We start from the raw sequence: 5,838 nt of genomic DNA on the forward strand, positions 1-5,838 counted from the left end.
CATTACTGGATTGAAGAGTTGTTGCTTCTTATTAGGAGGTTCATTTCATTTATCATTACTTACAATTTCATACTCAAAGCACTGAGAATTTCAAGTGGAGTATATTGAAGTAGACTTCAGTTTCTTTGTATCATTTCTGTATTCAATTTTCAAAATTTTTTTATAACCCTATAGAGTGTCTTTTTTTCTTTCTTTCTTTCTTTTGTTTTTTTGAGACAGAGTCTTACTTTGTTGCCAGGCTGGAGTGCAGTGGCTGATTTTGGCTCACTGCAACCTCTGCCTCCGGAGTTCGAGCCATTCCCCTGCCTCAGCCTCCTGAGTAGCTGGAACTACAGACATGTACCACCACACCTGGCTAAGACGGGGTTTCACCATGTTGGCCAAGATGGCCTCAATCTCTTGACCTTGTGATCCACCTGCCTCGGCCTCCCAAAGCGCTGGGATTACAGGTGTGAGCCACCATGCCTGGCCGAATGTCTTTTAACTATATTAACATGGCTTGAATGAACTGCCCAGCTCCTGTGGAAGTCACATACAAGAACATGAGATTTCTTACTACACACAATCCAACCAAAGCAACATTAAACAAATTTATAGATGAACTTAAGAAGTATGGAGTTACCACAATAGTAAGAGTATGTGAAGTAACTTATGACACTAATCTTGTGGAGAAAGAAGGTATCCATGTTCTTGATTGGCCTTTTGATGATGGTGCACCACCATCCAACCAGATTGGTTATGTCTTGTAAAAATTAAGTTTCATGAAGAACCTGGTTGTTGTGTTGCTGTTTGTTGCATTGCAGGCCTTGGGAGAGCTTCGGTACTTGGTGCCCTAGCATTAACTGAAGGCAGAATGAAAGATGAAGATGCAGTACAATTTATAAGACAAAAGCAGCGTGGAGCTATTGACAGCAAGTAACTTTTGTATTTGGAGAAGTATCGTCCTAAAACGTGGCTGCACTGCAAAGACTCCAGTAACAACTGGTCATAGAAACAACTTTTGCAGTCATACAGAACTAAAATCCCAGGAACTATGAACACTCTAGACCTTATGTAGCTTATTCCTTCAATCAGTTCAAACATTGAAAGAAGGGCCTACATGGCGATTTGCCTGTTCACCTTATGTTTACATCTCCCACATTCATACCAGCATATATCAGGTTTGCTTAACCATTGCTTTTTTTTTTTAAGCAAGTCTTACAGTGATTATTTCATGTTTCTATAAATCTTACTTTGTGCTGTTATGAAAAACCTCCACTGAAAAAAATTTACATTGTACAGAAGCACATGTCTTTAATGTCTTCAGTCAGCAAGGTCTTACAGTTAATTTAATGTTTGCCATCTGAAGTGCAACTTAACAGGGAGGGCCTGAGAAAAGAATGGGAGGGGTTATTCATTATTTTAGCAAAATGTTGCCTTTGTCTGATGCAGAACATGTAGACTATGCCCTTTAATTTAGTAAAATATTTTTTACAGGTAGAGAGGATTTGTTATTGTAGCTGAAACAATTCTCAATAATAAAATTAATTTTTTCCATATTTATAAGAAGTTGTTTACCAACTTATTTTTGTTTGAAAGTAATTTTTTATTTCCTTCTCTTTCTAACCTCTCTTACAAAAAAAAGAAGTGGGTTTCTGCTAATGAATTAAGCAGACATCTAATATTTTATATGCCTTTTTTAGCTGTGTAACTTAATATTTGGATACTTGATAATTTATTTTATTATGTAATTGATAAAATGGTGATGTATATTAAGGTTAGTTCAACCGTATATTAAAGTTGGTTCAACCATATATTTATACTGTCTGGGGAAGTGTGGTTATAGTTCTGCAGGAGAAATAATTTGCCAGTGTTCATTAGCTCGTAAAAACTTAGTGTGAGGACTTAAACATCTAAATAAATAGTGAAATGCATTTATCATCAAAAAAAAAAAAACAGAGAAAAAGAAAACAAACCAAATTCCTTCCTTATCAGGGGTGAAGACAAAGAAAGACAAATGAGATGAAGGAGATAGGAATTCTTCACTGCCTTTGTGGGGAGAGGGAGGGCAAAAATTATAAAGGAATATGGAATCCCACCTGCAACATGGGTTGAAAAACCAAAACTTTGAGAAGATGAATGATGATCCATTATGGGCAGAGAAGATTTAGAAATCCATGTCCCCTGTTTTCCAGATTCCAAGTTTTTACCACATCCGCTTTTTTTCTCTTGATTACAAATACTGTGCCCCAGAATAATTTCTGAAACTCACTTATTTACCTAAAATTTCAGTTGTTATCAATGTGTGGAGGTGTCTTTTATTTTTATTTATTTATTTATTTATTTTATTTATTTATTTATTTTTTGAGACGGAGTTTCACTCATGTTACCCAGGCTGGAGTGCAATGGCCCAATCTCGGCTCACCGCAACCTCCGCCTCCTGGGTTCAGGCAATTCTCCTGCCTCAGCCTCCTGAGTAGCTGGGATTACAGGCACGCGCCACCATACCCAGCTAATTTTTTTGTATTTTTGGTAGAGACGGGGTTTCACCATGTTGACCAGGATGGTCTCGATCTCTTGACCTCGTGATCCACCCGCCTCGGCCTCCCAAAGTGCTGGGATTACAGGCTTCAGCCACCGCGCCCGGCCTTGTCTTTTATTTTTAAATAAAATAGGCTTATGTTTCTGTTTGGAATGAACTAAAATGTTTTCGAATTATTTTTCACCTTAGCATCTTTAATTTTTCTAGCAAGTAAAATTTCTGAAGAGTTATTTCAGGTGAAATTCTGTATATTTAATCTATGTCACATGTATTATATTACATAACATTTTATATTATATATGTTTATAAACCATAAAGTATTCTGCATTAGTAAGGCATTGCTACTGTTATAATTATTTGCAATCCTGTAAAAACTTTTAAATAACTTTGAATAATCTTTTTCCCCCATTGCCAAGAGTATGAAATTATTTAAGAATTGGAAATGGTCTAACATTTAGTTACTTAATGAAAATAGCATAGATTTCCCATACTGGTGAAGTGATAGAAATCTCTACAACCTCATCAGGTGGAAAGTAATGGCTCTGAAAATGCGAGAGAGGGGAGAATAGGAGAATCAATGACATTGTTCTTATAGGACTAATTACACATTGTGAAGTGCTGGTTTTGTTTTAGGATATTTTGGATGGGATTTTACATTAATACCAGGCTAGTTACCGAAGGAGAAACAAGTCTGGGTAAGCGTTTGGTTATTTTCTTGCCTCAGAGAATTACCTGAACATATTTCTTCCAACGATCATGATTTTATGTAAATGAGCAAAATCTGTGCAATACAAACTGCCCAAATTCGAAGCAAATGTTTGAGAAAAATCAGCACTAAAGGAAGGTTTATGTATTACCTCCCTCCTGTTTTGTTTGACTATGACAGAGATGGGAGTAGGAGCAGAAGTAGCCATTTAAGCATCCTGTTTCCTCACCTGTAAAATGAAGTGGTTAGATAGTTCAGGACCACATGCTCAGATGCTTATGTGGGCCTGGCATATGTTTGTATGAAGTTTGCCTGCTGAGCTTAAGATCCTAGAGAGTTACTGAGGACTATGATAAACTAGAACAGGTTTGGCCTTCCTTAAAGCATTCAAATTCAAAATTTTAAGGCTCTTTACTGTGCATAGGGACTCGGTTTGGTCAGCAGGCCTCTGGTTGGTTGCCTCTGGAACAAATGATTGCCAAGGTACAATAAGACACATTTCATGAACTTCTCTCTTTTAGGAAGCTGCTTTTGATGTCCACCAGTGCAAGCTATGGATTTAGTGCGCATCTGATCCAAAGTTATCCTTTTTGCTTGCTCTGTGAAATGAAACTGGGCCCTTTAGTTTTCATTGTTAGCTGACACAAGGTTAAGCTACACTAGTAGAGTGCGCTCAAGAGACGACGCAGGAGAATCAGGTTTGCTCCCTGATTCCAGTGAGCTCTCCTGGCAGTCCTGCAGTGTGGGCAGCTTCTCCAGTGTCCAGCTTACGTAGAGCACAAAGCTTCTCTAGTGCCCAGCTCCTACAGCATGGGTGACTCCTTAAGCACCCTAGAGGGGGGATTTTCAGCAAGTTCCACTGGTATGGTACCTCAGTGGTTTCTCAGCCACTCTGGGAGCCACAGCCATGCCCTCGACAATGTCTTGATCTGTTCAGGTTGTTAAAACACCATAGAGTGGATGGCTTATAAACAACAGAAATTATTTGTCAAGTTCCGGAGGCTGGAAATTTGAGATCAGAGAGCCAGCATGGTCAATTCCTGGTAAAGGCCTTCTTCCAGCTGCCCACTGCTGACTTCTTGTGGTATCCTCACATGGAGGACTCTCTGGGGACCGTTTTATAAGGGCTTTAATCTCAATCATGAGGGCTCTACCCTGTCACCTAATCACCTCCCAAAGACCTCCCCAAACAAGGTCTGGATCTCAACCTTGATTGCAGGGAGCTTTTTTTGGGTGTTCTAACTCAGTTCTAGGGATAGTGGCTGATCTTTGTATCTGCTATTTTTATATTGTTTAGCATTCTCTTTACTTCTTAGTAGCCAATCTTTTGTTACTGTAGTCTCCTCCTACAGTTGTTAATATAATTAACAACTCCTTATAACTCCTTATATTAAACTTTCCCTTGTCCAAATTACTGTGTGGAATCCGTCTTATGAATGGACTCAAACTGAACTAACCCCAAGCGTTCGGCAGATTTTCCGTTTATGTTGGTTTATATTCTGTTTATATCATTCAGATAGGACATCACTACCCACTCCAGACAAGCCATCGCTACCTGTCCCTACCTAGAAATCAGAGATGTCTTTCTATATATGTACAAGTCTCTTGATTCGAGTAAAGTGTTAATTATCCAAGCTCATTTAATAGATAACTGAGTACAAGAAAAGTTGTATGGTTTCCTTATGATCACATAGCCAATTAATTATGGAGCTGGGATCAGAACCCTAGTATGCTGACTCCCAATTCAATATTATTTCCTGTATGCCACACTGGCATTTTTCACTAAAAATATTAATTAAGCCTCTATTTGGGGGGTGGGGAGCAGAGCAAGATGGCCAAACAGAAGCCTCCATTAATTGCCCCCAAAGGAACACAAAATTCTAACAACTAACTACAAACAAAAAAGCACTGTCATAAGAACCAAAAGTCAGGTAAGCAGTCACATTACCTGGATTTAACTTTATATCACCGAAAGGACACAATCTTGAATCACTGATGCTACCTCTTCCCTATTCCCCAGCAACAGCAATGTGGCATGAAGAGAGAATCTGAGCACTTCAGGGAGGGAGAGCACAGTGACTGTAGGACTTGATATTGAACTCAGTGCTGTTCTGTCACAGCAGAGAGCAAAGCTGAGCCAGGCTCAGCCAGCCCCTGCCCACAGAGGGAGCATTTGGATCAGCTCTAGCCAGAGGGGAATCATTCATCCCAGTGGTTGGGAGTTGAGTTTCTCTGCAAGCCTCACCACCAAGGGCTAAAGGGCTCTGGAGTACTAGGTAAAATTAAAAGGCAGTCAGGGACACACAGACTGCAATTCCTAGGCAAGTCCTAGTGCTGGACTAGGCATAGAGCCAGTAGGCTAGGGTGCTACATGACCTAGGGACACATCAGCTGGGATGGCTAAGGGAGTGCTTGCATCATCCCTCCCACAACCCCAGGCAGTGCAGCTTGCAGCAACAAAAGTGACTCCTTCCAATGTGGTGGCTCACAACTGTAATCCTAGCACTTTGGGAGGTCGGAGCAGGTAGATCAATTCAGGTCAGGAGTTTGAGACCAGCCTGGCTAACATGGTGAAACCCTGTCTCTACTAAAAATACAAAAATTAGCCATG

General features: G+C 39.8%; 1 pseudogene; it reads left to right on the plus strand.

The window, feature by feature from the left end:
- Positions 1-402: 402 nt before the first annotated feature.
- LOC116557151 lies at positions 403-991 on the plus strand (annotated as a pseudogene).
- The last annotated feature ends 4,847 nt before the right edge of the window (positions 992-5,838 follow it).

This window comes from Sapajus apella, unplaced genomic scaffold (genome assembly GCF_009761245.1).
Source record: "Sapajus apella isolate SASKATOON/1434 unplaced genomic scaffold, GSC_monkey_1.0 scaffold18, whole genome shotgun sequence".
Classification (NCBI taxonomy): Eukaryota; Metazoa; Chordata; class Mammalia; order Primates; family Cebidae; genus Sapajus; species Sapajus apella.